The following is a 14,934-nucleotide window of genomic DNA, read 5'->3' as shown; positions in this document are numbered from 1 at the left end:
CATTCCTTTCCAAAGACAACCCGATAAGGAGACATTCCTATGGGTGCTTTGTAGGCAGTCCGATGTGCCCAGAGAGCATCATCAAGCCTGGTACTCCAATCTTTCCTGCTTGGCTGCACAATCTTCTCTAGAATTCTCTTGATTTCCCTGTTAGAAATTTCTGCCTGTCCATTAGTCTGGGGGTGGTATGGTGTGGATACTCTGTGTACCACCCCGTACTTTTTAAGCAGGGCATGCATTGTCCTGTTGCAAAAATGGGTTCCTTGATCACTAACAATTGCTTTAGGTACTCCAAACCTGCAAAATAGATTAGACCTGACAAAGTCTGCACAACTTTAGCATCATTAGTTCTAGTGGGCTTGGCTTCCACCCATTTTGAAACATAATCAACTGCAAGGAGAATATAAACATAACCAAAAGAGACAGGAAAAGGACCCATGAAATCTATACCCCAGACATCAAACACCTCACAGAATAGCATAGGTTGCTGAGGCATTTGTTATCGCCATGTAAGTGTATTTCCTGCTCTCTGACACTGCTCACAAGTGTTGCAGATCTTCCACGCATCTTTAAAGATGGTGGGCCAATAAAAACCACAATCAAGCACTTTGCGAGCTGTCCTTTGAACACCCAGATGACCTCCCGGTGCGGAAGAATGACAGAACTGCAGGACTGAGTCAGTCTCATGATCTGGAATGCACCGTCTAATGACCTGATCACTGCACAATTTCCACAAGTAGGGGTCATCCCAAATAAAATGCTTAGCATCACTTTTAATCTTATCTTTTTGGGCCTTAGATGCTAAGGGAGGAAAAACAGAGGCAACTAAATAATTGACAATGTTAGCAAACCAGGGAGTAGAAAGAGAGTCAGAAATACTATACAATATATACAAATGATCATCCAGGAAATCATCCCGAATAGGTGAATCTGCATCAGAGACACGTTCGATCCGACTCAAATGATCAGCAACTAGATTTTGTGCTCCGCTCCTATCACGGATCTTCAAGTCAAACTCTTGGAGCCAGAGCATCCATCGGATCAACCTAGGCTTAGAATCAGCCTTCTTCAACAAGTACTTTAGAGCTGCATGGTCAGTATAAACAATAATGCGAGTACCAAGCAAATAAGATCGAAATTTTTCAAGAGCAAAAACTATGGCTAGAAGCTCTTTCTCAGTAGTAGTATAATTTGCTTGGGCAGCATCTAAAGTCCTAGAAGCATAATATATCACCCTGGGCAATTTATCAATTTTCTGAGCAAGGACAGCCCCCAATGCATAATTTGATGCATCACACATAAGCTCAAAAGGGGCTGTCCAATCGGGTGCCTGGATGATGGGGGTGGTAGTCAACGCTCTTTTGAGGCAATCAAAAGCCTCTTGGCATCTGTCATTAAAGTCAAACTCCACCTCCTTTTGCAACAAGTTGGACAATGGAAGGGCTACTTTGCTAAAATCCCTTATAAAGCGCCTGTAGAATCCTGCATGACCAAGAAAAGATCGCACCTCTCGCACACAAGAGGGGTAAGGCAATTGTGAAATAACAGAAATTTTTGCAGGATCTACTTCAATACCCTTATTGGAAATAATGTGGCCTAAAACTATACCTTGCTCAACCATAAAATGACATTTTTCAAAATTTAGAACAAGGTTAGTTTCAATGCATCTATTCAAAACTTTTTCCAAACTATTCAAACAACCATCAAAAGAGGATCCATATACAGTGAAATCATCCATAAACACCTCTATGCAATTTTCTAAAAAATCACTGAAAATACTAATCATGCACCGCTGGAAGGTACCAGGGGCATTGCACAGGCCGAAAGGCATCCTCCTATAAGCAAAAGTGCCGAAGGGGCAGGTGAATGTGGTCTTTTCCTGATCCTCAGGAGCAATAGTAATTTGCATATAACCAGAAAAACCATCAAGGAAACAGTAGTGGGATTTACCTACCAGGCGTTCAAGCATCTGGTCAATGAATGGCAGGGGAAAATGATCCTTTTTGGTAACCTGGTTCAGCCTCTTATAGTCAATGCAGACTCTCCAACTGTTCTGCACCCAAGTAGGAATCAGCTCCCCCTTCTCATTTCTGATCACTGTGAGGCCAGTCTTTTTCGGGACTACCTGGACGGGACTCACCCATTGGCTGTCGGAGATAGGATAAATGATTCCAGCTTGCAAAAGCTTGGTTATCTCCTTCTTCACTACATCAAGAATCACCGGGTTGAGTCTTCTCTGTGGCTGTCTTACTGGTTTAGCTCCATCCTCTAAATTTATTCGATGCATACATGTGGATGGGCTAATACCAGGAATGTCCGCCAGGGTCCAGCCTATAGCCTTCTTATGCTTCTTGAGAACTGACAACAACTTCTCCTCTTGCTCATCAGCAAGGGAGGCAGATATAATCACTGGAAAACTCTTGCTATCATCCAAGTAAGCGTATTTTAAATTTGATGGCAGAGGCTTCAACTCTGGTGTGGTCGGCTGGACAGTGGTAGAAGGAGATGGTTTCTCAGCCTTGACCTCATAAAGAAAGTCAGAGGTATGTGTACTTCCTGAAACATGGTTAGTCCTATCTGACTCTATAAAATCAATCTCAAGAGGTAAAACACCACCACCAGGCATGCAATCAATATCACTCTCAGATTCACTCTCAGCATCAAATTCAGACATATGATCAAGTACAATTTCAGACTCAATGCATGAAGAGTGAGAGGCATGCAGATTAGAATAAAGATCAGTCATGTATTCATCAACAACATGGTCAATTATTTCAGCACGAAATACAGAAAGATCTTCAGATGGGTATTTCATAGCATCCAGAATAATAAAATGAACAGTTATATCACCAAACTCCATGGACAGTGTGCCTGCATAAACATCTATCTTAGTTCTAGCAGTTTTCATAAAGGGTCTGCCTAGAATGATGGGAACTGATCCTTGAGAAAATCCATCTTCCATATTCAAGATATAAAAATCAACAGGGAAAATCAGTTCACCAACTCTAACTAAGACATCTTCTATGAAACCAACAGGATAGGCAACACTTCTGTTAGCTAAATGAATTACCACATCAGTTGACTGCAAGGGACCTAGAGATAGAGAATTAAAAATAGACAGAGGCATAACACTAACAGAAGCTCCTAAATCTAGCATGGCATTGTCAAACTTACTATTCCCTATGATACAAGGTATGCTGAATGTACCTGGATCTTTGCATTTTTCAGGAATTTGAGGAACAGATTTACCAATCAATGCGGAGACATTTCTGCCCATGCTAATCCGTTCACTTCCTTTAAGCTTCCGCTTATTAGTGCACAGCTCCTTCATAAAAATATTGGAGAAGAAGCTGTTCTGAAATCTGATGGTGAGGGCAACTGGCACATAGTTTCTTAAATCTCTCCCAGTACTCATACAGGCTCTCTCCACTGAGTTGTCTAATACCTGAGATATCCTTCCTGATGGCTGTGGTCCTGGAAGCAGGGAAAAATTTTTCTAAGAATACTCTCTTAAGGTCATCCCAGCTCGTGATGGACCTTGGAGCAAGGTAATACAGCCAGTCCTTTGCCACTCCCTCTAATGAATGAGGAAAAGCCTTCAGAAATATGTGATCCTATTGGACATCTGGGGGTTTCATGGTGGAGCAGACAATATGAAATTCCTTCAAATGTTTGTGCGGGTCTTCACCTGCAAGGCCATGAAACTTTGGAAGCAAATGAATTAGTCCAGTTTTAAGAACATATGGGACATCCTCATCAGGGTATTGGATGCACAAGCTTTCATAGGTGAAATCAGGTGCAGCCATTTCCCTTAGAGTCCTCTCACGAGGTGGAGGTTGTGCCATGTTCTCAGAATGTGCAAAATCAGAATGCTCAGAATCAGAATGCTCAAAATTATAATGCTCAAGATCAGGATGTTCAAAATCACCAATAACAGAATGCACAGATTCACCAGTTATGGAATGCTCAGAATGATCAAAAGGTATAAAATGATGGCTAACTAATCTATGAAATGTCCTATCTATCTCAGGATCAAAGGGTTGTAAGTCAGATGGATTGCCTCTAGTCATACACTACATTCAGCATGCACACAACTAGTTGCCTTGTCATGTAAATAAAGGTGTAGGTTTGAACTACAGCTACCCTCAAATGATATCCAAATGACTTGAAATTTTGTGAGCAACCCTATAAAATGATGAGAAGATAGCACAAAAAATTTCAGACAAAAATTCAAAGTCTAACTATGAAAGCTAAAAATGGTAGGTTAAGAAAAATAAGTGAATAAAACTTGAAAAATAAAAAACTTTTGACAGAATCGCTTTTTTTGGACGATGGAGACCTCAGCCGGCCTAAGGCGGGCTGCCACGGCATAGGAAATTTTTTTCTACCCCAAATGCATATATAATAATTGCGATTCTGATAACCGGAGCAAAAGTTATGGCCGTTTGAAGTTTTGACAAACACAAAATTTGCTAGTTTTTTGGAACTTTCAAATCTGACCAAACTAAAGGCTCTAGCTATTTTTCCCACAAAATATGGATTAAAAGAAGTTACCACAAAAAAATTCAGCATGGGTGGTCGCTAAAATCCGTCTCTAATTGATTTCTACTACTACTATGTTTTTGCCGCAAGCTGATTTCTACTACTACTCTGTTTTCAAGCACAATCTTCACAGCAAAACACACAAGACTGAAACAGGGGAAACGCTTAATGGGAAAACTGAAACAGAACACACATTAAACAAAATACCAGGACACTAAACAACACTAACACACATACTAACACAATACTAACAATTAAACATAAAACACGAAAGGATTAAACACACAGCACTAGCTAGCTATTATGAACCTTTGGACACTGCTCCCCGGCAACGGCGCCAAATTTGATCGAGGCCGTACCCGAATCAAATAAACATGAAAATGCAGTAACTAGGAAGTGATCCTAGGTCGTTTCCCAACGAGCAGTGACAAGCCAAATGTTCATAATATACTTGCAGTAACAGTAACGATGGGGGGGGGGGGGTTTGGTTGTTTGGTAATTAAAGAGTAGACAAATAAAATGGAATACGAAACTACTAATATTAAGAACGGGTTGTTTCCTCTGATTCAGAAGCCACTCTCTTATCCTGGGTTATGGAGAATTCGTCCCTAACAGTCAACCACTTAATCCAACCCTATTTCAATTTACTAAGCGAAAATCAACTTAGGGTTTTCAATACGTGATTAGGCACCACATACACCAGTTAGCCCTTCGTCCATTAAGCATGAACGCAAGTTAGGCTCAGAGGCAATTAATCGAACACGAAGCGTGCACTGATTAATATTCACGAAATTGGGATAACTGGTGAAGGGAAAACTGCCAGGAAACCACATTACAAACGAAACCTCAAAGAGAGTTGGGCTTCGTCCTCAAAAGGAAACAACACCAGAAAATCTAGCCTTCCATGGATTCAAACAGAGAACGCAATTGAAACATGAAGCAGAAACGTAAATGAACGGAAACGTAAATGAACAGAAACGTAAACAAACAGAAATGTAAAATGGAACAGAAACGTAAGTGAGAGTAGAAGAAGAAACAAGAACGAAATTGTAATTAGAAGCAGAAAACGTAAAATTGCATTACGAACTCAGAAACGTCAAAACAGAAAAACGAAAAACCCTAAAACCAAGCTCTGAATAATGAATAGCATAACAGAATAGAATGCCCTACACGAATCCCAAGGCAGCTATTTAAAAAGAGTCACTCAAAGTCACTAGGCCCTATTACAATACTCTGGCCTAAAACGAAATAAACACTGAACAACATAAAATAAAATTGCAAAATTTCCTAATTAGAAATTAACTAAGGTAAGCGCTTCTTTATTTGCCCTCTTCAAGTCCACAACCAAAATCCGGATTAAGCCCAATGTTTCATTAATTCCTGAAATTAGATTAAAAACATCAAATTAGCTAAATGAGCCCAAATAATAAAACTGCCTAATTAATTGACAATTAAGACCAATCAATAATTAAAATGGTGCAAAAAGGGTTTAGGAAATAGAAGAAAATGATGGCACATCAAAGGGTAACTTTACCCAATATGCACCTCCTCTTGTGTTCTTATGCATAAAACTTTGGTTCCTAGGCCTAGAATATATGTGGGGCAATTACTCTAACCTTTTCGGGAACGAATGCATGTCCCAAAAAAATAGAAAATATGTGCAAACCAAAATGCCCCACGGGTTGTTTCCTTATAAAAATCACGCGCTAATGCCATTGAGGCATTTCACCGAACACTTGGTGGGCGCGCGTTTAGGCATCAATAGCAAGAGAACGGGGACAATGTGGCATGTCCCATTGTTTCAAAATGCATTATAGGCCTAGGGCCATCCCATACAAACCCCCAATCCAAACCAATCAAGCAAGAAAACAAACCAAAATTGCCCCACATATTTGAGCACATTCCCACACTTTAGAGCACAAAAAGAAGATCAAAATACACCAATGAAAAGCTAGAAAGCTTAGGGATGGAATACTTACTTGTTGGTGATGAACAACAGCGCGAAACGGAATCAAAAAAATGCGAAAAATGATGACCCTAGGGCTGCAAGCTCGTAAATCCCGTGGGTATGGCTTTTGAAAGGGGGGAAAAGAAGTTTTTGAATGCAAAAACGTCCCCCCTTTCGTCATTCTTATATTTTGGTGCAGGGATGGCTTGCCCAGGCGAGCTCAGCTCGCCCAGGCGAGCTAACCTGCATTTTTTTTTTTTTGAGGGGAACATTAACCATGTCCCCTCCTTTCTCATGGATTAGCGTCTTGCCTAACTTGAACTTACTTAGGTTAGAATTAGGCGTTGATTACTTATTTTTACTTTTTAAAACAAACAAATAGTAAAAGAAAACCGCGAATACAAAGGATACGGGGCTGCCTTGCAGCGACGTTCTCTGCTTGTTTCTCGCAGAGAAGGGGCAACGATTGGTCGGTCGTGACCCCATCCCCACTTGCATCCGTCCCTAAGTACCTGCAAGTAATAAACAACCAGGTATGGCCAATCTTGACCGCGTCATTGTCTTACCTTGATTGGTTTCTGCTGTCCACATTTTGTCCCCACCCCAGAAGGTAGCTCAAGATGATCCTGCCCCTGTTTTACCACAACAATATGCATGCACATGCGTATGCATGAATGTTTTCAAACGCAACAAATTTTAGCAAAATTTGGTTTAGGTTCAATTTTAATTAAGCGCTTGGGGCATCCCATGAACTGAGCGGAAGGGCTCAGGTGATCACAAATCAACGCAAGGTTTGACCAACGTGAGGACTAAAGCCTCGAATCCACGTTCATTTCTTTGAAAGATTGTAACGAGAGATACAGCAGACAGGAAATCCCCAGGGGGGAATCCAGAAAATGCATAAAGATAAAGAACATGCAGCGACTCCTTAATTGCCCCAGATTCTAAGCATAATATCGCTTGACGACATCAGAATTCACGGGTGAAGGTAGCTCTTCGCCATCCATGTTGGCAAGCACCAGGGCTCCTCCGAAAAAAGCCCTCTTCACAACAAAAGGCCCTTCGTAGTTCGGGGCCCATTTCCCTCGATTGTCCTTGACAGCATGGGACATTTTCTTTAGCACAAGGTCTCCCTCATGGAATTTGCGCAAACGTACTTTCTTGTCGAATGCATTCTTCATTCTTTGCTGGTACAAGCGCCCATGACTCATGGCCGTTAAGCGCTTACCCTCAATGAGGTTGAGCTGGTCATAGCGCGTTTGAGCCCACTCTGATTCCTTTAATCCGGATTCTGCCAAGATCCTTAATGACGGGACTTCTACCTCAAACGGTAACACAACCTCCATCCCATATACCAATGAGAACGGTGTTGCCCCAGTTGACGTTCGCACTGAAGTTCGGTAACCGTGTAATGCGAATGGGAGCATTTCGTGCCAATCCTTGTATGACACGGTCATCTTTTGGATAATCTTTTTGATATTCTTATTGGCCGCTTCCACGGCTCCATTCATCTTTGGCCGGTAGGGTGTGGAATTGTGATGCTGGATTTTAAACTCCTCGCACATTTCCCCCATCATCTTGTTATTCAGGTTGGTGCCGTTGTCTGTGATAATCTTCCTTGGCAAACCATATCGGCAGATGATCTCTTTCTTAATGAACCTGACCACCACATTCCTCGTGACATTGGTATATGAAGCCGCCTCGACCCACTTGGTGAAATAATCTATCGCTACGAGGATGAAGCGATGACCATTCGAGGCTTTGGGCTCAATGGCCCCGATGACATCTATTCCCCACATGGAGAAAGGCCAAGGGGCGGACATGACATTCAGAGGATGTGGTGGGGCATTGACATTATCTGCGAACGCTTGACATTTGTGGCACTTCCTCACATGGACACAACAATCACTTTCCATGGTAAGCCAGTAATAACCTGCTCTTAGGATCTTCCTGGCCATAGCATGCCCGTTGGCGTGCGTTCCAAACGAGCCCTCATGGACTTCCTCGATCATGTGATTTGCCTCCCTGGCATCCACACACCGCAGGAGTGTCATGTCGTGATTTCTCTTATACAGTATGCTCCCGCTCATGAAGAAAACGGCTGCCAACCTTCTCAATGTCCTCTTATCATTGTCGGCAATCTCTGGCGGGTATTCTTTGCTTACGACATATCGCTTGATGTCGAAATACCAAGGCTTTCCGTCCCGTTCCTCTTCTACTTGGCAACAATGCGCAGGTTTGCCACAACACCAAAATTCAATGTAGGGTAGATCCCCATGCGGTGTTAGTTGGAACATAGACGCCAAAGTAGCAAGTGCATCCGCCATTTGATTTTCCTCGCGGGGAACATGATGGAAGGAGATCTTGTCATACCCTAATTTCGTCCGGGGACCTTTGCTCGATGACGTGCGACCATTCTTTGGTCCTCGTGAGGTGCTTGGCACCCATCATTAGGCAATTTGTGAAATTCCAGGACATGCCGAAAAACCAAAAATATATTGATGCACAATTCGTAAGTTTCCGTGACACACCGGAAATCAAATGGAAGCATCGTTGCATAATTAAGTGAGGTTCCGTAACATTCCGTAAGTCAAAAAGGGGATGATTATGTAATCCGCAAGGTTCCGTAACATTACGGAAAGAAAACAAGTATCGTTACGAAATTCGTAAGTTTCCGTAACTTTACGAAAAAAGAATCACCAAAAAAAAGCCAAGGGGGGTGTATTTAGTAAAATGGGGGTGCAAACAGTAATTTTTGAATCTGGGCCCTTCTAGAGGTTTCTGGGCAATTTCTTGCTTAGGATTGAAGTAACCTAGCTCGCCTGGGCGAGCTGAGCTCGCCTGGGCGAGCTAGATGGCCACCACACCCCCCGTTTTGTTGAAAAATGGGATTCCGGGGCTTCCGGGACACCCGTAATGATTCCGTAAAATTCCCATAACTCTAAATAAGCATAATTAACTTAATACGGGTGAGACGGAAGAGAAAAAAAGAAGAAAATCAAGTCCTATATGCTTCCGTAAGGCTTCCGTAACTTTTCCGTAAATTACGAAAGAGGGGGGTGAACTTATCAAAATTGGGGGGGGGTGCAAATAGCAATTTCGAAATTTTGAATTGGGCCTGGGCGAGTTAAGGTCGCCTGGGCGAGCTGGGCGGCAACCTCCCTCCCCTTTTTCCTATAAAAAGGCTGAAGGGGGCTGTTCTAAGGATCCCGGAGCCCCCTGGCTATGTATTTCAGCTGTTTTGGGTGAAAAAAATTGTTTCCGTGAAGAAAATCCAAGCCGAGGTGCTTCCGTAACGCTTCCGAGATGTTTCCGTAAGCAAATTCGTGAAGGTTTTCGTCCGTTCTTCATCATTCTTCATCCGTTCTTCGTTCTTCAACGGGTAAGTTTTCGAATCCGAGACTTTCAATTCATTTCTTGTTTTTTTAAGCTTTCATCTTTATTTTCGATTTCTTTTCTTCCGTCTTTAACGCGCTATTTAAGCCGTTTTCTCATCTAAATAATGATAAAATGAATTTCAACCGATCATTTGTGTTGTAATCTCATTTAATCACTTTTAAAATGAAATCTAACCGATTGTTCACGCTATAACCTCGGTTAAACCAAAAAAAGTAAAATAATAATAAAATAATCAAAATATCTTGAAAAATAATAATAAAATAATCAAAATATCTTTGAATAAAATAAATTAAAAAAATCAATCGGACGTTTTTCTTTGGAAGTTTCCTTGAATGAATTGATTAATAACCAAAGTGAAACTAAGACTAAAATAGACTCACAAATCAAGTTTTGTCCGAAAATCACTAAAAACCGTTTTAAGGTCCAACGCCTTAAACGGTCCTCTTTGCTTTTATCGGTTAACATGGACCGTTCAAAAGCATAAAATCAACATGTAACTTTACCACTTTTGAAAGAACTACGTAGGTCTGATTTCCTCATCGCAATTGAGGATACGTAGGAGCAAAAGCCTCGCTTTTGTCGACCACCCCAAGAGATCGTTAATGGTCCAATGCCTTAACGTTTCTCTCCTTTCAAAAACAAGAGATCGTTAATGGTCCAATGCCTTAACGTTTCTCTCCTTTCAAAAACAAGAGATCGTTAATGGTCCAACTCCTTAACGTTTCTCCCCTTTCAAAATCAAAAGACCCTTTAATGGTTCAACACCTTAAATGACCTTTTGTTCAATAAAAACACATTTTGCAAAAAAGACAAAAACAACTTAACCAAACACTTTGTTCCAAAAGAACTACGTAGGTCTGATTTTCTCATCCCAAATTGAGGAATACGTAGGAGCAAAGGGAAACACCCTTGTCGACCACAAAAAAGAAAAAAATATAAAAAGGGTATGAAGGATATAAGAACATAAAAGGGAACATAAAAATCAAAGTCATGTTTGCACATTCGATTAAAGGCTGCCGTCCCTTGGGACGGACGTGTGGGGTGCTAATACCTTCCCCGTGCGTAAATACAACTCCCGAACCTTTCACTTAAAAGTTCGTAGATCGCGTCTTTTCCGGTTTTTCCGACGTTTTCCTCAAAAAAACGTTGGTGGCGACTCCGCGCGTATTCCTTTCGTGGAACACGCATCCCGCGAGTCACGCGTCGCCCTCCCGCCGAAGGGTAGGTTGCGACAGTTGGCGACTCCACTGGGGACTGTTTTTAGAGAGTTAGGCCATTTAATTTTGTGCAATGTTTTACCGTGACTTACCCCTTTGTTGGCTTCCTTTCATTATGTTCTTGTGTATATAAACTCTTTGTTGCTTTTAGTGCGTTTTAAATGTATGCATGAAGTAAATATTTATTCATTTGATACACACAAACACCAACACTATTTGCACACACTGTGAGTGAAAAAGGGCCCTATACCCGGGTTCATGGGAGCATAAGGAGTGGAGGTGAATCTGTGATCATGCTAGGTCTCCGACTTGCTTGATTACAGTGAACCCTCATCTAGAGCTTTTCTCTTTGAAAACCTATTGTTGCTAGTAGTCCCTACTGCTACAATATGTTCTTCAAAGGGGATGATACCTCTAGAAACCATCAAGAGAGATATAACTACCTTGGGGATTATTGCTAAAAGCCTAGTTAGTTCTCTCCCTTATAGGTCCCTTAAATAGGGGCACGAAGCAAACACGCTGCGTGCCATTTTTCACACTGCCATGCATGAGTATCATATACCCTTTTGCTTATGTTCAGTAAATATTGTCATACTGTGTACATTCCCGCATTGTGTCTTTTGCATAGGCATTGCATATGGGTTCTGTCTTGATCCCTACTGTAAACAAACCAACGGAGGGTCCGTGTCGCCTTCTTAAAAACGTGCGTTGGGGCATTTTGCTACCCCTAGACGTCGTATCTAAGAAGGGGACAAATTCCCCGGACCCCCGTATTCGTAAATTGCATCTGTGTCATATGCATTTCTTCATGCATTCATCCATCCCACCCATGAGATATCGGAGTTTTGATTTGCACCGGCTTTCATCTCACTTTAGTAAGCATGGGAACAAATCAAACCGGCAAGAGGTTCTACCAAGTCAAGGTCAAAAGCCCAGATACCACCAGCATCAAGGAATTAGGGCGGTTGATGGAACCCCTCCAAATGCAAGCCTTCCGCAAGACTTACGGAAAGATCTTAGAGTTGACCATAGCAGAGGTGTCCATAGAAGCCATTGTATCACTTACCCAATACTACGACCAGCCTTTGAGGTGCTTCACATTCGGAGACTTCCAATTAGTACCAACCATTGAAGAATTTGAGGAAATTCTAGGATGTCCCCTCGGGGGAAGAAAACCATATCTTTCCTCCGGGTGTCTCCCCTCTTTGAGCAGAATTGCAACTGTGGTCAAGGATTCAGCCAGAGGTTTGGACCGCATAAAACAGACTCGGAACGGCATAGCAGGCCTACCACAGAAGTACCTAGAAGACAAGGCGAGGGGTATGGCCAATCAAGGAGACTGGGTCCCGTTTATGGATGTGTTAGCTTTGCTAATTTTTGGGGTCGTCCTCTTTCCAAACGTGGATGGTTTGATAGACCTAGCAGCAATCGACGCTTTCCTTGCCTACCACCATAGTAAGGAAAGTCCGGTGGTAGCTGTCTTGGCAGATCTATTTGACACATTTGACCGAAGGTGCGAGAAGAGTAGCGCACGGATCATCTGTTGCTTACCCGCCCTCTGTGTTTGGTTGGTTTCACACTTGTTCCAACAAGACACAAGACATCCATGTCCGCTCCTGAGTCATCGCTCGTGTACTGAAAAGAGGAGAATGGATTGGGACCAGCTCTTGGCCGGGATAGGAGGTAGAACAATCAGTTGGTTCCCCCTATGGAAGGAAGGAAAAGAAGGAGTCCTTTTCTCATGTGGAAGATACCCAAACATTCCGCTGGTAGGAACGAGGGGTTGTATTAATTACAATCCCACGCTCGCTATAAGACAACTAGGGTACCCCATGAGGGGAGCACCGACGGAAGAAAGCATGTCTCCTTTCCTTGTGAGGGATCTCGGCGCACAAAATTCCAAGACTATACAAAGAATCCATAAGGCATGGGAAACCCCGTTAAGGAAAGATCAAGAGCTTAGAGGCATTCGTAATGGCATCATTGGTGGGTACCACGAATGGCTGAAAGTTCGCATACGAGGTTTAGATTGGCTCGCCAAGTTAAAAGTCGTCAGCAAAGAGAATTGTGAAGCACCGGAAGAGGACGAGGAAGTCCAAGCTCTCAAGAGCGAGTTAGGAAAGGCAAAACTCGCCAAGGAGAAGTTCAAGTTGGCTGCTACACACGTTCGGAAGGAGTGTGCCGGGTTACGGGAAGAGAATGCAATTACCGCAAGAGCCCTTGAACGAGAGACCAAGAGGGCTCGCAAGGAAGAGTGTGGCCGGAACAAATTTCGCGGAGCTCTATGGGGTAGCAATAGTGAACTCAAGTTGCGAAGGGAAGAAAGGGACCAGTCGCGAGCACATAGCATGGTTCTGAAAGAGGAGTTGATGGCTTGTTCAAGGTCCAAAAGAAGCTTGTCTCAGCGTTTATGCGAGACAGAGACCAACATGTTAGCTATCATCGCCAAGTACGAAGAAGAGTTAGGTCTAGCCACGGCCCACGAGCATAGAATCGCGGATGAGTATGCTCAAGTATATGCGGAAAAAGAGGCTAGAGGAAGGGTGATCGACTCTTTACACCAAGAGGCAACCATGTGGATGGATCGGTTTGCTCTTACCTTGAACGGGAGTCAAGAACTTCCCCGATTGTTAGCCAAGGCCAAGGCGATGGCAGACACCTACTCCACCCCCGAAGAGATTCATGGGCTTCTCGGCTATTGTCAGCATATGATAGACTTAATGGCCCACATAATTAGAAATCGTTAGGAAACTTGTATGGTCTCTTAGACCTTGACTAGATATGACTTCCTTGTTGAAATAAAATGAGTTGGTCCCATGTTCCTACTCCAAAAAAAAAAAAAACTTGTGCAAATCAAATCACTCCTACATCTCATCTCTAGCATGCATTTTCTTTCTTTACCCACTCCTCACGTTTGGTTTTTTAGGGAAAAACATCATAACTAAACGCGCCGCAAGGGATCCCTATCGCACCAGATCCAAATCTAGAACGATGGGTGATCAAGAGGAGACGCAGGAACAGATGAAAGCCGACATGTCGGCTCTGAAAGAACAAATGGCCTCCATGATGGAGGCCATGTTAGGTATGAAACAGCTCATGGAGAAGAACGCGGCCACTGCCGCCGCTGTCAGTTCGGCTGCCGAAGCAGACCCGACTCTCTTGGCAACTACGCACCATCCTCCCTCAAACATAGTAGGACGGGGAAGGGACACACTGGGGCATGATGGCAGCCCTCACCTGGGATACAACCGAGCGGCTTACCCTTATGGATTGCCGCCCAACTATTCACCACCCATCTTGCAAGAAGATGCCGGCCACATTGCTTCTCCCGTCCATGAAAAAGAGCCTCCTCAGCAGCCCGACGAAGTCCATAAAGACCCTCAAGATTATGCTCGGAGGGATGTCGAGTTTTATCCCCCGATCCCCGAAGGGCCGGCACCAGGCACGTTGCCCCAACCCAACATCGCAGCCTCGCCAATAGTTTTGTCTATGGAAGGGCCGCCCCCGGCAACTGAAGAAAGGAGGAAGCTCGATCTCCTCGAGGAAAGATTAAGGGCTGTGGAAGGATTTGGGGACTATCCGTTTGCAGACATGACGGATCTTTGCTTAGTACCCGATGTTGTTATTCCCCCGAAGTTCAAAGTGCCGGACTTCGACAAGTATAAAGGGACGACTTGTCCCAAAAACCATCTCAAAATGTACTGCCGTAAGATGGGCGCTCATTCTAAAGATGAAAAGTTGTTGATACACTTCTTTCAGGATAGCTTGGCCGGAGCTGCGGTAGTGTGGTACACTAATTTGGAAGCTTCCCGTATCCGTACATGGAAG

The 14,934-nt window shown here is 43.1% G+C and overlaps 1 non-coding gene and 1 pseudogene across 1 annotated transcript; both read left to right on the top strand.

The window, feature by feature from the left end:
- LOC106798522 (uncharacterized) overlaps window positions 1-14,934 on the top strand; it is a 221,451-nt pseudogene that overhangs the window by 162,875 nt on the left and 43,642 nt on the right.
- On the top strand, window positions 3,361-3,467 carry LOC113001588 (small nucleolar RNA R71). The gene has a single exon (XR_003266981.1). It is a non-coding gene; the product is annotated as a small nucleolar RNA R71 (small nucleolar RNA).

The sequence above is a fragment of the Glycine max genome, chromosome 4, assembly GCF_000004515.6.
Source record: "Glycine max cultivar Williams 82 chromosome 4, Glycine_max_v4.0, whole genome shotgun sequence".
Lineage (NCBI taxonomy): Eukaryota > Viridiplantae > Streptophyta > Magnoliopsida > Fabales > Fabaceae > Glycine > Glycine max.
This window is presented reverse-complemented; position numbering and strand designations above follow the sequence as displayed.